Consider the following 19,145-nt stretch of genomic DNA (forward strand, 5'->3'; position numbering starts at 1 on the left):
CATTTCCTCGTTCACTGTCTGACTTTTAGACTCTAAGTTCCCTGAGGACTAGTTAACTAAAGTATCTGTTGAAGGGAGTGAGGAAAGGAGGGAGGCAGCCTTGTTAACAGATATTCTCAACACGAACAGAACTGTTGAGTCATTCTCACATTCTCAAAAACTGTTTCTCGAGCATTGTAGCAGATGCAATTGGTACCCAACCTGGATCCTTTTACCAGGCCAGTATATCCATGCCCCAGCCCTGCAGAGGTTGGCTGCTACTGGCTCACATATTTGTAATCTGCTCAAAAGGGCTGTCCACGCTTGCAGAGAGCCACATGGTGGGAGATGCCTCCAGAGGTGGGAATGGCATGGCATCTGGCTGATTGACGGGCAGTGTGACAGTTCATCCCCTTTACCTGGGCAGGATAACCTCGGAGATGCAGTTCATTCCACAGAGATCCCAGGGAGATCGCTTCTAGGCTAGGTTTTCCCTAAGTCCCATCTTTGCCCAGCTCCTCCTGTCCTGTCGCCTAATCTCCCTCTTTCTAACCCCTCTCCCTGACCCTATTAGAGTCTTCTTCTGAGGGTAGTCCCTCTCAGTCACTTACACAAGAATCACCATCTGGGCCTCTGCATCCAGAGAAACTCATTTATTGCAAGCTTCTTTCACGGACGCTGTGCTGGGCAGGGGCAGTGGAGGAAGGGGTACTGAGAAGAGGACACTGGCCACCACTGAGGCTGGGACCACAGCAATGTCACCTTCCTCTTCCCCCATTCTTCACACTCCGATTCAACCCTGCAGATGCCATGGACGTTCCACTCAGAACACCATCAATAATTGAAGAAGCTCCAAAAGAGGGACTGTAAACGAAGATGAAAGATGCCAATGGAAGACAGGCAGGTCCCACTGCTTGGGGAGGACCTAAGCGATCATGTCTGGGAAAAAAGCATTTTAGTTTCCTGCTGTGAGAAAGCTCCAAATGCTTTGGAGGCTGAAGAAGCAGTTCTGACATAGACAGGAGAGCGCAGGCGGGGCTGATGGGCCTTTTTCATCTCCCCTTCTTTGGCTGATCAAGAGGCAGGCATTATAAATCTGATGGCAAGGGCTGAGACAGTAGCAAACCTCTTTTCATCTCCCTTCTTGTTTTTTTGGAGGCACTAAGGAATGGGAAGCCAGCCAGGCCTCGACTCTCAGGCAGCCTCAGAAGGGGAGGGACCCAGCCTGGGGAGTTTCGCCCTGGTCCTCAGGTTGCAGTGCGGTGGGGTGGTGCAATAATAATGCCTGTGTGAGGCGTAAGATGGCAGTCCATTTGGTATCATCCTCCAAGTCATCTCAGGCACTTGCAGGCAAGGAAGAATGAGAGAAATCAGGTCAAGAGTAAAAGAGGGAACATGTTAAAAGGGATATTTAAAGGAAGTGTTTTCATCGGAAACAACCTGCTCCCACCTCTTTTTGGAAGCCTAAATGTCAAGCAACAACTACTTATTAAGAATTTATAAGGATATAGACACTGAGTTAGGCATTGATATAAACCTGAACCCTCGAGAATGAGACATGCTCAGCAGTGGATTCAAACCAGCTGGGGAATTCAGTTATGCTGAAGACAGGCATCCTCTACAACATCTGTGGATGGGAGTCCTGACTTAGAATTCAGGCTGGATCGGGATGCATGGTGGATCCCAAGCTCCTTGAGAACAGGGGTCTTTGTCTTGTTCCCCAGAGTTTCTCCAGTGTTTAGAAACAGAACTCTATGAAATCAAATAATAAATAGGCAAGATAAGTGTACTGACTTGGCATTCATTGGCCATCCATCTCCTTTTCTCATGAGCTAGGTTTCTTTGGCAAGACAACTTGAATTTTCTGAGCTTTGGTTTCCTCAACTATAAAGCAAGAAAAGATAATATCTGCCTTCTAGGTTACAGATGAGATTTGAACATACTATGCTGTACGTAGCTCAGTGGATGGCACAGGGTGAGCACTGGCAAATGGCAGTGACTGTCATTATCGAGCCTTGTATATTTCATGTGACAAGTGAACAATAAAAGAATTTTACAGGCATGAAAACTGACTGCAGAGAAGATCTATGAACAAGCAGAGTAAAACAAGACAGGGACCTCCCAATTTTTCCTGGCTGACCATTGCAAAAAGTGCCATAAAAAAATAAGGCTATTCTTACCTAAAATAGCAATTTTGAAATAAAGAGGCAATAATGTGTTACAAAATTCAATCTGTCTATTCAGATCTGTTTCAAAAGACTGGAAATTAAATGATCATAAAAAGTTCTTGGATAAATACCACTTAGGGAAGAAAGCTAGTTATCTAATTATGTACTGTGTGAATTATATCTAATTCTAATCCAAATTTAATATAAATGCATTCATTTATAATAAGAACCTAATGACAATTTAAAAGCATCCTATTCAGCTTTGATTTTAAAGTCAAATACTTATTCCCTCACACAAATTTGATGTGATGTGTCCAAGAGAGCCTATGAATATTCATAGCTAGTATATGAACTGCGTGTCCATATTCATATAATACACTTGTTACCCAAGCTGAAAGATGCATCCTTTTTCCTCTGGAAAGGCAATCATGAAAGTGGAATGGAAAAGCCAACTGTCTCTTAAAGAAAAGTCACAGCATCCAGAGGGGCTGCCAGCCTAATAAATTGTTTGTTGAACTGGTTTGGCTGATGAGGTTGACAAGGCAACATGAAGCTTAAAAAGGAAATCTGCCAAGGTGGCCGATATGCCTGGGGCTCAGGCTGCCTCTGGTGCCTCCATCAGGCTTGATGAAATTCTCAGAAGCCCCACATGCTCTGCTGGAAGCAAAGGCACAATTCACTGACCATGTCAGTTGGAGATCTCGCCCGGCCCCTTCCAACCTCAGGCAATCCTGATCTTGGGGCCCAGGAGGGTCTTTGCTACTTAGCGCTGCACCTGGCTGCACCATCTCTCGGAGGACGGCCAGGTGGAGACATCTCAAATGAGAGGCTGGAGTCCTGAGCCAGAATGCATGCATATAGTGGACTTTATTTTACTCACTAGATATGGCCCTTAGAATCACTTGTGTGTTAAAAAGATTTTTCTAAGTTGACTGTTGTTGTCTATGTACTGTATTGTAAAAGGAGCCTCCCTGGTGGCTCAGCGGTAAAGAATCCACCTGCCAGTGCAGGAGACATGGGTTCGATCCCTGGGTCAGGAAGATCCCCTGGAGAAGGAAATGGCAGCCCACTCCAGTATTCTTGCCTGGGAAATCCCATGGGCAAAGGGAGCCTGGCAGGCTGTAGTCCATGGGGTTGCAAAGAGTAGGACGTGACTTAGAGGCTAAGTAAGAACAATGACAATACAGTAAAAGAATCCTATGGCAAATTCTTTTGTAAAGTAAGGAATGCTTTTGGAGAGCTGCTTTCTCTTCTGCAATTATGGGGTGGAGTCTGGTGCACAAGGAGCTCTCAGCAAATACAAGGGAGTGGATTGGCAAGGAAGCACTTGGCCTTCAGAGTCATGTCCTACATTTGGGTTCTACCACTGAGTTGAGTAAGATTTTGTTTACCTGAGCTAAGCCCCTGAATGGAGGAATTTTCATCTCTAAACTGGGGGTAATAATATCTGCCCTATAAAGGAAGAGAGTGAATGAAATAAGCATGGCACAGCGACACAGGAAATCCTCCCTTCGTGTCAGCACTCATCAGAGTTGATGCTTCTTGAAGCGGCAACCTTCCGCACCAGCCAATCCCATAGGAACCGGCTAAGTCACGGCTGTAACTCATCCTGGGTTGAGGAGGGCAGGCCTCCAGGCAGATGTTACTACTCCTTCCCTGCTCCACAGCCTTTGCTGGGGCCTCTGGGAAAGCTCTTCTTCTACTCTCCCTGAATTGTTTGCATGTCTGTCTTCCCACCTAAACTGAAGCATGTAGCATCATGAGGGCCCAGCACAGTGATCGGCACACACTAACTGTGCAACTGGATTAATTCACATTGCAGTTTTAAATATCTCCACGGGTGGCTTTGGATGTTAAGAAAAGGGGAAAGAAAACCTTGTAGGTTAGGTCTCTTTTATTTTTAAGTCCAGAAAACCCAGTATCAGTGGGCTTAAACACAGGTAACTGCAAAGTCCAGGAGTGGGGTTGCCTCCAGTGATGCTTCCAGTGAAGTCAGGAACTGACTTCGCTTCCTCTGTCATTTGGCTCAACTTTTTCTGATTGATTCCATTTCAAACAGGTTGTTTGCCTCTAGCTGGCAAAATGGCTGCATAGGTCTGGACCTAAACTCTTGCAGTTTCTAATCCAGCAGGAAAAAAACAGCAAGAAGTTTTTGTCCCAGTACAAGACTCGTTTCAACTTTATTGTGGTCATGGATCCATCTCTGAGACACTCGGGAGGTGGCAAGTTGACTGGCTTGTATTGCTACCTGAGCCATAGGTGAGAATAGCTTCCCTGAAATCGTGAATTGAGATTGGAATTGGCATGGGTTCTCAGGCTTGAAACTTGTCTTTAAATGTACTTAGGATTTTGTTTTTGTTCAGATATGGACAACACATCAGGAGACGGCTGCCAACACATCAGGAGATGGCTGCCATTGGAAAGATGGTTTATTACTTGGAGTTCCCAAGAGGATGGGGCGTGCCAGGCCAGGCCACAGCAACGAAGCACCAGGAGTCAAAAGGAGGAAGGGAGAGCTTGGGTAAGAGCCTGTATTTGCACAGGAAGGGATGGGCTAGAAAGGGTAAACAGCTGAGCAGGTTTGGGATTGGAGAGTTTGAATAATTTGGAGGACTGTAGACCACAGAGGTGGTCCTTAGTTGTCTGGTACATAGTCCTGGGTGATTTAGCATAGGGGGATGGTGTCCAGGAAGGCAGGAGCCTGGTGAAAGGATAGAGACTCAGGATTTATTGGTTTGCATGATAAAAGATGCACACTCACTGGTAAATTGTTTGCTATCTCTAGGAATTAGCTACCCCTGGGAGGGGCAGTTCCTCCCTGGGTCTACAAGCCCTCAGATGTCAAAGCATCATAAAATATAGAACAGTAAAGACATGATGAATACAGTACTGGATGATAAAAAGCCACTGATAGATAGCTACTGCAAAGACGAAGGTGTAACATAGGGATGTCATCTCATTCATTCATTCATTCACTCATTCAGTTATTCACACAGCATTTACTGACCATCTTTGAGGTACCACACCCTGAAGTGGGTGCAAAGGACATAGAAGTGAACAAGCCAAGCAAGGTTCTGCCCTCCTGATAATTAGAGCCATTGATCATATAATTAAAATTCTTTTTAATTAATTGAATTATTTTTGGTCGCAGTGGGTCTTTGCTGCTGCTAATGGGCTTTCTCTAGTTGCAGTGAGGGGGGCTACTTTTCCTTGCAGTGGCTGCTCTTGTTGCAGAGCGTGGGCTCTAGGGCACAGGCTTCACCAGTTGCAGCATGCGGGCCCAGCAGTTGCAGCTCACAGCTACTAGAGCGTGGGCTCAGTAGTTGTGACGCTCGGGGTTAGCTGATTTGCGGCATGTGGGTCTTCCCAGACCAGGGAATGAACCCATGTCTCCTGCATTGGCAGGTGGATTCTTATCCACTCTACAACCAAGGAAGTCCCATAATTACAGTTCTGAAGAATGCTTAGTTTGGTTTCACTAGGACTTATCCTACATGATCTGGGACCCAGTAATTCACTTTTAAAGGCTTTAATTCTCAGGAAGGGGACGACAGAGGATGAGATGGTTGGATGGCATCACCAACTCAATGGGCATGAGTTTGGGTGAACTCTGGGAGTTGGTGATGGACAGGGAGGCCTGGCTCTGGTCCATGGGGTCACAAAGAGCTGGACGTGACTGAGCAACTGAACTGAACTTAACTGAATCCTCTTATGTATTTTAGGCTATAGTGCGATGTCTGGCCTGGAAGTATATCCTGGGCCAGGGAAAAATATCTGATCCCCATAAATAAAAACACTACAAGTGAGGCTTATCCTTTATGGTGTATATAGTATTTCAGAAATTACAAAATGCTCTAACTATTCTCCTGTATTCCTCACTATATCCCTATTAGATAGAGATTATTACCATTTCATTTATAGCTGGGGAAGCTGAGGTTTTAAGAAGAGGTGAAGTGATTGGCCTGAGGATTTTTAATCAACAAGTGGCCAGGCCATGGCTCAAAACCACATCCAACTCTATTTCCATTTTACTGGTGCTTTCCAAGCTATGGGACCCCTACCAGGGGCACACAGACAGAGCATCAAAGTACATGACCACACCTGGCAACAAGTTTATTTCTGTTCCAGTTCTCTTTTAATCCCTTTTGTTCTGCCCAGGGCGAAGTCTCCTTTATATCTTTATAACACCTTTCATTTGCTAACCTCTCTCTTTTGAAACCAAGGAGGTGTAGGACTCTGTCTCAGAACCTTTGGCAGGTAATTTTTTTGATCTAGAATCTAATAACATTATTTTGCTTTATTTATTACAAGCAGTGTTGGTTTTTCCATTGATGTTTAAGATATTAACTTTTTCTTTGAAATAAATTTATATTTGAAGTTAAGAAGGTGTTGTTTTAAAACAAATGCTAAATAAATAATATATAGGTGGTTTGTGGAGATGGGCAAGTCATGAGAAAAATATCCAAATTAATGCAGCCTGAGAATACCCCATAGACCAGGCAAGTAGGAAGAGACACATAGAAGGAATTAGAGGGTTTCTCTCGCTTCTTTCTCTTCCAGGGAGGAAGAGGACTTGGTCAGGTCCTGCTGCCCATAGAAGCCTGGGAGACTGTGCTTCTAAAGCCAGGGTCCACTGACTGATGCCCATCCAAAATGCTGTTTCCAAATCCTCTGTGAGAAGAAAAATAAGGACAATGTATATGTCAGTGCAAGAATGCCAGTTGTTCTTTCTTAGGTAAGAAAGTACTTTATTCTGGAACTGTGTTCTTGTCTTGGTACAAGTGCCCGTGTGTTAAATGTTCATGGTTTAGTGGTTGCTTGATGATAGTAGATGACCACTGTTTCTTGTAATTATTCTAATAGCTTTACTTGGCAAAATAAAAAGCTGGCAGTCTTATCTTAACAGTATTTTTTTTCTATATATCACTGAATCTCTGCTCTAGGAGACTTCAATTGCAGGAAACAGCCTGCCTTCTATAGTTAGAGGAAAAAGGTATTGATAGACCCAGCATTATAGTTGTGGTTACTAACAATGCAAAACAGCAAGCCATAAATCCTTATTGAACCCAGGCACTGATGTTTATCATTGAAGAGATCCTTCTTTCTCTCCAGTGTAACTAAATAAAGATGGAAGATTAGCGAAATAAGATAGCTGTTAAATTAAAGAAGAAAAAAGTTCAAGTTTCAAGGAGACTGTTACAAAAACAAACAAATATGCAAATAAACCAACCCCCAAACCTCTATACCAATATGTAGCTCTCAGTGGCCTCAAAGGCCATCTCACTTGAGATGGGCGAGCTGATAGCCCATTTAAAAGGACAGCCCCACTTCCTCTCATACTCTGATGATGGAAATGCAAACTGGTGTGTCAGCCTAACTCGACCTTGCAATTCCTTTTCCACTCATTTGCCTGGGAAAATATAACTGTGCACAAGTAATTAATTATAAGGCTACTTACAAAGGACATCATTTACAGTAAATAGTGAAGAGTTAGATACAACTTGAATATCCAATCCCAAGAGATTGGTTGGGTAAATCATGGCACATTGATAGACTGAAATAGTGCAAATATATCAAAATATGCTGTAGAGGAATACATAATGTCTTATAAAGATGTTAAGAATATATTGTTAAATGAGAAAAGCAGAAGAGTGAAACAGGTATGGAACACTGGATGAAGGATGATTTAGTTTTGATTTAAAAGACAGATACAGTATACCTGGATGGTGACATTATGGGTAAGTTCTCTTTTCTTCTTTTAGTGTGTAAAGATATTTTCTAAAAATCTCTACAGTAAAAATGTACTACTTTTACTTTAAGGGGAAAAAAAAAAGTGATTTCTTTAAATTGGGCTCCACTTAACCTGCTTAAATGGGTCAGCAGCCATACACCTAAGCTTAAAGTTGTGTATTTGAGGGCTTGCATTTTGCAGTGCTGACGTGCTTCCCCTAGAACCAAAGGGAGACACTAAACCTCTCTGCAAACTCTTTGTAGATTCCCATCTGTGACTTGATAAATATTTGATGCAGTGGCCAGTCAACATCCCTACATTAGTGAAACTTCTGCCCAGGAGCAACTGCACAGCTCTCAGCGATGAGATCGGAGTAAGTTAAAAAGAGTGTATTCATTATCTACTTCAAAGGGTTTGGTTTTTTTAGCTGGCAGTTTTGCAGACTGGCTTATTGGCTCTGCCGTCTACTGTGTGACAACCAAAAAACATACTACTGCAAGGAGGAGCCTGCTTCTTCCCTTCACAATATTTTCTTTCCTTTGTGTTCACAGCCCAGCAGGCAAATGCAGTATGCCTCACCCTCCTCCCTTCCCCTTGATTAAACAGCTGTGAATATGTAAAATGACTGTAGGATCTGTCCGTATCTTTAATGCCCAAAGCCTGAAATCCAGTCCCTCTGTCTGATACAGTTTTATATCATGAGATGGACCACTTATTCTTTCTACACCTTCATGGCTACAATGGATAATTAAAAAGTCAGCACATTTGTTCCTAAATAGCTTGTGTTGACCGGTAGAATCAGTGAACAAAGTGTAGCAGGGCAGAGAAGGGACCTAAAAACTAGCTGAAATTAGTCACAACCATAGTGGCTTCCAGAAGGACCTGGACAAACTCCTACTCATTCCTCAAACCTCAGTTTAGATACTACCCTTTCCCGGAAACCTACCAGGATCCAGCTCCACAGTTTCAGGCTTGGATCCCTCCCCTGAACTTCCGTAACTACCGTGCTTCTAGTTACATGCTGGTTTATAGCTCTCTGCAGCCAACTTAGTTTCAAGAAGACTGTCCTGTCTACCACTGCCTAGCATAACCTCTGGCACTTTAAAAAGTACTGAATAAATAGTTACTAAATTGAATACATTTCTCTGGAAATGACTGCTGCAGAGGACTTAGAAACTTGCAGGATCATATGGTATCACATTTGAAAGGTTCCTTCATTAATTTCTCCATGCCCTACCTGCCATAGCTTCCCAAGCAAATAACTGTCCAGCCTTCTTACACACCCTAATGTCAAGGAGTTCACCTCCTTCAAAATAGTCGGAGGTAGACTTTAAGTGACTTAGGAAAATGAGTAAAATAAAAAATGAACCTGATGGGTCCTGAGTTAAATCAAGAAGTAGTTAATTCAGCTTCTCATTTTTCTGCTGGACCTTTCTCTCACCTGGGGGTCAAGCAAACCCCACCCAAGTGCCCACGATAGCAGTTTAAGCTCTGCTTTCCAAGCCAGAGGGCTATACAGTATGCCAAGGAGTTTTTGAACTCTAAGAGGAAAATGGAGTATTTTCTGAAGCATCATTTTTACTTGGAGAGCTGGAGGAGAAACATTTTTTAAATAGCTTTTTATTTACTTGTTTTTGGCTGTGCTGGGTCTTCGTTGCTGTTTGGGCTTCTCACTGCAGCGGCTTCTCTTGTTGTGGAGCACAGGCTAGGGAGCTCGGGCTTCAGTACTTGCAGCACGTGGGCTCAGTAGTTGTGGCTCCTGGGCTCTCGAGCACAGGCTCAGTAGTTGTGGTGCACAGCCTCAGCTGCTTCGTGGCATGTGGGGTCTTCCTGGATCAGGGATTGAACCTGTGTCTCCTGCATTGACAGATGGATTTGTTACCACTGAGCCACCAGGGAAGCCTGAGGGGAAACATTTTCATATTAATATATATATATATATATATATATCATATATAGTATGGAGAAAAATACATGCATGATTTTAAAGAGATAACATAAGACTTAAAAGAAATTGATCAGCATCTTTTGGGCTGACCACTAAGACTTCTAGGGGTTAAAAATTCAATTTTGGTCTGATGGGTTACTTTGGTGGAAAAAATATGAAAAATACACCTGGCTTCACACATTATCATCTTTTACCACCTGGGAGTATTTGCATTCCATTGGTTTCTTTCAGAGATTGGAAAGACTTTAAAACTAGAAGGCATCAGTATATAATGGTGGGATTTCAGGCAGCATGAGTTGGGATAGAGCAATAGACCTTTCACGGAAGATGTCTTGCACTTATAAAGTCCATTGCCCAGTATTCTGTCAGCCTTAACAGTTAGTCCCAGTTCAGGATGGGAATGGTAAATGTCTTTTTGATTCAGTTTTGACAGTGTTTGAGCAGAGTATTTCCCCTCTAAAGCCTCAGTTTCCCTAGCTGTAAAATGAAATGAGAATATTTCCCTTGCTTCTGAGGGGTGTTGTGAGCTACTGTATAAAAAGTACCCAGCTCAGTGCCCAGAACATGAGAAGCACTTAACGGTCATTCTTGTCAGCAGCACTTATAAAAGGAGCATGTGCTAAATTATACCCACCCCTGAATTTATGGACCTGGGCAAAAGTATAAATGGAGAAGTATACGTCTAAATATTTAAAAGTTATAAACAAGCTAACAACTGTTAAATATAGTAAAATATTTCCTATCCTTCCTACTTTTAAAACAAAATTGAATATTGGTCCTTTTTTGTCCTTAAACATTCTTTCTTTTCTCCTGTGGTAAGGACACATACACGAGATCTGGAGAACAAGTTTTATATGACTGAATATTAGCAAACTTTAAAGTTGACTGATCTTTAATTTTTTGCACAGATGTGGCAGTTTTGTTGTTTGGCTGAAAAACACATACATAATTAATACATTATGATATATTTATTACATAAAATTTTTTCCTCATTTTAGCAAAATTGCTAATTATGTTGTTATAATCATGATTTTTACATAATTTGCATTCTAATGGTAGTAATGCCGAATTAGTCGACCTTGCTTAAGTCATTATATTTTTATTTTTAAATTAATTTTAATATGAGCCTGGATGGAAGGGGTATTTGGGGGAGAATGGATACATGGATGTGTATGGCTGAATCCCTTCACTATTTTCCTAAAACTGTCACAACACTGTTAATTGGCTGTATGTTTGAGCTTAGTTGCTCAGTATTGTCTGACTCTTTGTGACCTGTTGGACTATAACCTGCCAGGTTCCTCTGTCCATGGGGATTCTCCAGGCAAGAATACTGGAGTGGGTTGCCATTTCCCTCTCCAGGGGAACTTCCCTAGCCAGGAACCGAACTAGGGTCTCCTGCATTGCAGGTGGATTCTTTACCAGCTCAGCTACCATTGGCTATACCCCAATACAAAATAAAAAGTTCAAAAGAAAAAAAATTATTTTTAATATGGAAAAAACTTTTTATTTAGCCAATAGCAACTAAAATAGTCAATAATGTTATTGTAGTAACATTTACACTCAGAAATTAACAATGAATTTTATACATTAAAGTCCAAATAGTATGATAGGGTCTTATGTTAATTATTATAGAAAATATTATTAAATATTCTAATTCTATCTTATAAATCATTACCACTTATATTGCAGTTCTCACAGTCTCTCAAAGCAATATCTAGATCCATAAAATATTAATGTCTTACCCTTCAGCACCCAGCAAATTGGAAGCCTGCCCCAACTGGAAGCCTGATGTCCTTTTTTAAGAAATTTCGAGTCTGAAATATTATAAAGAAGACCAAAAATTGGCAATATTTTCTATGATTTATTCAAATCTCTATTTAACTGACACTGTACCTTGGTCTGTGTGTATGTGTGTGTGTGCTCAGCTGCTTCAGTCATGTCCGACTCTCTGCGACCCCATGGACCGTAGCCCACCAGGCTCCTCTGTCCATGGAATTCTCCAGAAAAGAATACTGAAGTGGGTTGCCATGCCCTCCTCCAGGGGATCGTCCCAACTCAGGGATCGAACTCATGTCTCTTACTGAGTCTGTGCTCTAGATCCCTCGAGCTGCAACAAATGAGCCCATGTACCACAACTACTGAGGCCTGTGCCCCAGAGCCAGCCAGTAGTTAAAGCCAGCAAATCGCAGCTACTGAGCTCACATGCTACAACTGTTGAAGCCTGTGCGCCCAGAGCCTGTGCTCCGCAAGTGAAGCCATCACAATGAGAACCCATGCACCACAACTAGAGAGTAGCTCCCTGCTTGCCAGAATTAGATAAAGCCCATGTGCAGCACACACACACACACAAAGTGGATAAATGAAAAGAAGTTTGGAGATTATTTGTGTGCAAGTATTTTTATGGGGAAGGCTTGGTGGAACAGTGGTAAAGAATCTACCTGCCAATGCAGGAGACACGAGAGATGCGGGTTCGATGTCTAGGTCTGAAAGTTCCCCTGGAGGAGAAAATGGCAACCCATTCCAGTATTCTTGCCTGGAAAATCCCATGGACAGAGGAGCCTGGCGGGCTACAGGCCATGGGGTCACAGAGTCAGACACGACTGAGCACATACACGTTCTTTATAGTGATGCAAATATTTTTATTTGCATAAAATATTTACTTGTTTTTGTTTTCCTATATTTTATAGGAATGTCACATTTGTTACACACTTCACATACAGTTTATTTCAGTTTAAGGAAAAGAGTTTCTCTAAGTTAAAAAGAATTCATCTTATAAAGGAAAAGAGCCAAACTTGTATCAGTTTGAATTTTGAAGTTCCTGCAAGCTTTGGCTAATATTATTGACAGCAAGCAGCAGTTCAAAGATAGCTATGGGCACTGCAAATTCAAAAATAATCATTTTGTTAAAGATTACCATTCTCTTTACTTAATGATCATCTTTTATTTCTTGTACAATTCTAGTGCATCTTGTTACTTTGTGTAAATTAAGTTTTATTGCTTTAATGGCATTTATTTAGTCAACTTTTTGTTTGTGTGTCTGAAAGTTGTTTTAGTGGTAAATATGACGTGTTTTTTAAAATCAAGATATTTCATATTTGGACAAATATAGAAAATATCCTATGTAATCACTGAATTGCTCCAAAAATGCTAACACTTAATATGGCTGAGAATATATCTCTGAATAAGAAACTCAAATAATGCATTGTCCATGGCTCACAAAAAAAACACTTGTTCCTTCCCAGTGGCTATTATCATTAGCGTGCCCTCACTGTTCTCTCCATCAATGCCCGAAAGTTGTAGTTCAAAGTTGTTTTTGTAGTTCAGCTTTTTACAATCTGCATGAAACCAATAAAATGTTCATTTTTGACTTCCTCAATTTTTATCTTTTGATAATTTGACCATATGTACGTTGAATGTTGGGCTTTCCTGGTAGCTCAGCTGATAAAGAATCCACCAGAATACAAGAGACCCCAGTTCGATTCCTGGGTTGGGAAGTTCTCCTGGAGAAGGGATAGGCTACCAATTCCAATATTCTTGGGCTTTCCTGGTGGCTCAGACAATAAAGAATCTGTCTGCAATGCGGAGACTTGGATTCAATCCCTGGGTTGGGAAGATCCCCTGGAGGAGGGCGTGGCAACCCACTCCAGTATTCTTGCCTGGAGAATCCCTATGGACAGAGGAGCCTGGTGGGCTACAGTCCATGGGGTTGCAAAGAGTTGGACACAACTGAGCGATGGTTGTGTCATGACTGGACATGATGAATGTTAGTTGTTCAGTATGATTTGTCCTAGCATACTCTAGTTAAATTAGTCGTCATTAATGTTAAAACTTCTATGCGTAATTTCTTTTCTCATTTTTAATACTATTTTGAATTATCTGACTGATCTGATCTGATTTGTATATAACTTTTTAAAAATCTATCTTGCATTCTAACATCAAATTTGAAAGTTTTCTGACATCAAATTTTTTCTACCCAACTAGAAAATGTCCATTGATTTCTATGGGTGTTGCGCTATTGTCTCACAAAGCTTGGTTAAATATGGACATCTGTGATTATTCCTTTTTTTTTTTAACTTGCAGTTGGTTTACCATGTTGTGTTAGTTTCAGGTGTACAGCACAGTGATTCAGTTACACACACACACGTGTACATATACATACACATACACACACACACATTATATATTCTTTTTTCAGATTCTTTTCCATTATAGGTTATTACAAAATATTGAATCTTGTGACTATTCTTTAAGAATATCATTCCAAGATTAGGATTTATGTGTTTACTGGTTTCTTGGTTGACTACTATTTGCTGTTTTTTTTCAAATACTCATTTATTTTTTGGCTGCATTGGGTCTTCACTGCAGCCTGCAGGATCTTCACTGAGTCGTGTGCAGTCTGCTTGTGGTGCAAGGGCTCTCTAGTTGCCGCATGCGCGATAGTTGCTCTGAGGCATGTGGGAGCTTAGTTCCCCGACCAGGATTCAACCTGTGTCCCCTACATTACAAGGCAGATTCTTAACCATGCGACCACTAAGAAGTTCCCTATTTGCTTATCTTTAGGACTTTTTTTTTTCAGTTCTAGTTTTTGCATATGCTGTGGTTTTGTTTGTTTTTGGTACAGGTAACATTTAGTATTCTTTTAATTGAGAACCTAAGTATTTCTAGTCACAAATGGTTCCCCTGGCCAAAACTAATTGTGAAAATTGACCGCGAAATATGTAATAATAGTAACAAAATACTTTGGTCTTCCATCTCAAGATATTAAAAAGTTTCTGTGGTTACTTTCTCTATTTGAAAAACATTTTGCTTTTATCTGAAATATTAAATTTTCTGCCGTTTATTTAATGGAAAATTCATAGCCAATAATTTGAATCAACTTACATTTTTCCTGAATCAATCAGATGATTTCAGAACGATATGACAGATTTTTCCCAGGATCACTTCACTTTCCAACAAACAATAAAGATCCGAAGATTTCATATTTCTCATCAACTTGCCAAATTTTTTTGCTGTTTAGCTTCTGATGGGCAGGCCAGAATTGCATGTGTTGTGAATATTGTAGAAAAAACATACGTTTCATTGTTTTGACTGGGAAAAAAAAAAACTTCATTAGTAAATAACATAAAGTAATAGGTGTTTCATTCAATCTTTTTGAGTCATGGATGGTAAATATACTTTGCTTGTGCATTTCCTTGTTTTGCATAGTAGCTAAAATATATTAAATAAAGAACTTTTCATACCTGTTTGTGAACTGTGTGGGTCATGCTCAGCAGAAGCCTGTTTACTTTCAATGTCTGAAATTAAAAAATGAAGCAGACCGTCTCTTTGAATATACTCTAATATCTTTTCAGTCCTTACTTTTCTGAGCCTTACTTTCATGTTTGTGTTTCTATCCCAGTCTCAACTTGTTCTCATTTTCAATGATCTATAGAATTAAAAGATAAAATGTAATTATATTCAAAAGGTTCTTTGATATATATCATCAAAAATACAATTAAAGGAAATGACCTCCAGTGTTCTTGCCTGGAGAATCCCATGGGTGGATAAGCCTGGTGGGCTGCAGTCCATGGGATTGCACAGAGTCGGACATGACTGAAGCGACTTAGTAGTAGTAGTAGTAAAATATTGAAAATTAAAATTATTTTTCCTATTTTTTGTCTCTCACAGAATAGGGACCTCCTTTTCTCAAAAAGTCATTTTTCTTCTAAAATAATCTATTAAAATTAAAAACAAAATTTAATAATGATTGGTCATAACAATTTAAACAAAACTTATTCAAATAAAGCTTAGTTTTTACTATAGTTTTAAAATGTCATTATAGCTTATATTCTCATAAGCATAAAATTATTTATAATTTTTATATTCAATATCCATCAGTTTCTAATGCCAAAAATTGCTATATATGCTCAAACATGTTATATCTGGAGTATATATAAACATGATATAAAGATTGTTGTTTAGTCGCTTCAGTTGTGTCTGACTCTTCGGGAGCCTATGGACTGTAGCCCACCAGGCTCCTCCATCCATGGGATTTCCCAGACAAGAATACTGGAGTGGTTGCCTACTCCAGGGGACCTTCCTGACCCAGAAGAGTGAACCCATGTCTCCTGTATTGGCAGGTGAACTCTTCATCACTGAGCTACCAGGGAAGCGCGATATAAGGATAATGTTGTTTAATATTGTAAAATGTTCTCTGGCTGCCATATGTAATTATTGAAAATACTGCATTTATTTATGAGTGCTTACAGGTCTACAAGCTGGAACTTGAAGAAAGCAAGAAAGTAGACGCTCAGTACTCCTGGGAAACGATACTTTATCATGCAAGAATCTATAGCATTCATGACATCTGAGAGGAAGGATTTGACAAGTGAATTAATTTGTCTTTTCCCTTACCTAAATGCTTCCACAGCTCAAATTCTCCTTACTCTCCTAAGCAGTGTCCTTCTATGCTGTTGGCAGCAGGACAACTCACAATTCTTCTTGACATTTGATTAAGGTACCTTTTGCTTTCAGAACAGAGAGCAAGAGATGTGGAGAAGCATTTTCTGCAACCTAAATGGTATTAGTCATGAGTGTGGATGTTTAGGACGACGGCTACTCTGTGTCATCGTGGGTACCCAATCTCATAGGGTCTTTAACAAGCTTACCGTTTCACTGTGTGTTCGTGATCATCAGACTCTCTCACAAATGAGGTCCAAGGTAAGAGCCCTTCTTGACCAGATCTATGGGCCAACCTAAGCTCAATAAAAGAATCGAATACTAGTTATCTGTACAACTCATATGTATAAAGTAGACATAGCTTCCTCCCACCAGTACCTGAATAAATGGGTGTTCCTTTTTCTAGGCATCTTTTACACTAATATATACATATATATATTCTTAACATTAAAAAATATATATAATATTTTATTTTTATTTACTTATTTTTGGCTCTGCTGGGTCTTTGTTGCTACGTGGGCTTCTCTCTAGTTGCAGTGAGCAGGACCTGTGCTCTAGTTGCTGTGTGCAGGCTTCTCATTGCAGGCAGCTTCTCTTGTTGCAGAGTATGGACTCTGGAGCACACGGACGTAGTTGTTGTGGGCTATGGGCCCAGTAGTTGCCACTCCCAGGCTCTAGAACACAGGCTCCATAGTTGTGGTGCAGGCTTAGGTGCTCCGCAAGTGGGATCGTCCCAGATCAGGGATTGAACCCATGTCTCCTGAGTTGGCTGGCAGATTCTTTACCACTAAGCCACCAGGGAAGCCCTAAAAATATATATTAAAAAATAAAAAAAAAATTAATTATGTCATAATATAAAAACTTTGTATCTCCTATTTAACAATATATTATATACTGCTTTTCATATTGTTACATAAAATTGACCATTGATTTCACCTTATTAATAACTACAATGACATTATACTACATTTTTAAGCCAATTCCTTCTTGATTGACATTTACTTTTTCAAATTTTTGTTCTAGATGAAAAGGATATTCTCATGAACCTCAAAGTATGAGCAGATGGAGGAAAACTACCAATAGTTCAAGACCCACATCGTATCAGGGTCTGTGCAGGAGGAAGCCGTGAGGTATCTGACAGACCTGAGAACAGGAGAACTCTTAAGATTGGCACTAGTTCCGTTCAGTTCAGTCGCTCAATCGTGTCCAACTCTTTGCAACCCCATGGACTGCAGCACACCAGGCTTCTCTGTCCATCACCAACTCCCAGAGCTTACTCAACCTCATGTCCATCTAGTCGATGTGCCATCCAACCATCTCATCCTCTGTTGTTCCCTTCTCATCCTCTGTTGTTCCCTTCTCCTCGTGCCCTCAATCTTTCCCAGCATCAGGGTCTTTTCCAATGAGTCAGCTCTCTGCATGAGGTGGCCAAAGTATTGGAGTTTCAGCTTTAGCATCAGTCCTTCCAATGAATATTCAGGACTGATTTCCTTTAGGATGGACTGGTTAGATCTTCTTGCAGTCCAAGGGACTCTCAACAGTCTTCCCCAACACCACAATTCAAAACCATCAATTCTTCAGAGCTCAGCTTTCTTTATAGTCCAACTCTCATATCCATACATGACTACTGGAAAACTCATAGCTTTGACTAGATGAACCTTTGTTGGCAAAGTAATGTCTCTGCTTTTTAATATGCTGTCTATGTTGGTCATAACTTTTCTTATAAGGAGCAAGTGTCTTTTAATTTCATAGGTGGAGTCACCATCTGCAGTGATATTGGAGCTCAAGAAAATAAAGTCTCACGGTTTCTGCTGTTTCCCCATCTATTTGCCATGAAGTGATGGGACCAGATGCCATGATCTTAGTTTTCTGAATGTTGAGTTTTAAGCCAACTTTTTCACTCTCCTCTTTCACTTTCATCAAGAGGCCCTTTAGTTTTTCTTTGCTTTCTGCCATAAGGGTGGTGTCATCTGCATATCTGAGGTTAATGATATTTTTCCCAGCAATCTTGATTCCAGCTTGTGCTTAATCCAGCCCAGCATTTTGCATGAGGTACTCTGCATATAAGTTAAATAAGCAGGGTGACCATATGCAGCCTTGACGTACTCCTTTCCCAATTTAGAACCAGTCTGTTGTTTCATGTCCACTTCTAACTGTTGCTTCTTGACCTGCATACACATTTCTCAGGAGGCATGTAAAGTGGTCTGTTATTCCCATCTCTTGAAGAATTTTCCACAGTTTGTTGTGATCCACACAGTCAAAGGCTTTGGTGTAGGCAATATAGCAGAAGTAGATGTTTTTCTGGAACTCTCTTGCTTTTTTTTATGATCCACGGATGTTGGCAATTTGATCTCTGGTTCCTCTGCCTTTTCTAAATCCAACTTGAACATCTGGAAGTTCATGATTCACGTACTGTTGAAGCCTGGCTTGGAGAATTTTGAGCATTACCTTGCTAGCATGTGAGATGAGTGCAATTGTGCGGTAGTTTGAGAATTCTTTGGCATTGCCTTTTTATGGGATTGGAATAAAAACTGAACTTTTCCAGGCCACTGCTGAATTTTCCAAATTTGCTGACATATTGAGTGCAGCATTGATTGCTGAGGGCTTTCTTATCTCTCCTTGCTATTCTTTGGAACTCTGCATTCAAATGGGTATATCTTTCCTTTTCTCCTTTGCTTTTTGCTTCCCTTCTTTTCACAGCTATTTGTAAGGCCTCCTCAGAAAGCCATTTTGCTTTTTTGCATTTCTTTTTCTTGGGGATGGTCTTGCTCCCTGTCTCCTGTACAATGTCACGAACCTCCATCCATAGTTCATCAGGCACTCTATCTATCAGATCTAGTCCCTTAAATCTATTTCTCACTTCCACTGTATAGTCACTGTC

Source organism: Bison bison, unplaced genomic scaffold, assembly GCF_000754665.1.
Source record: "Bison bison bison isolate TAMUID 2011002044 unplaced genomic scaffold, Bison_UMD1.0 scf7180017864291, whole genome shotgun sequence".
In the NCBI taxonomy this organism is placed as follows: Eukaryota; Metazoa; Chordata; class Mammalia; order Artiodactyla; family Bovidae; genus Bison; species Bison bison.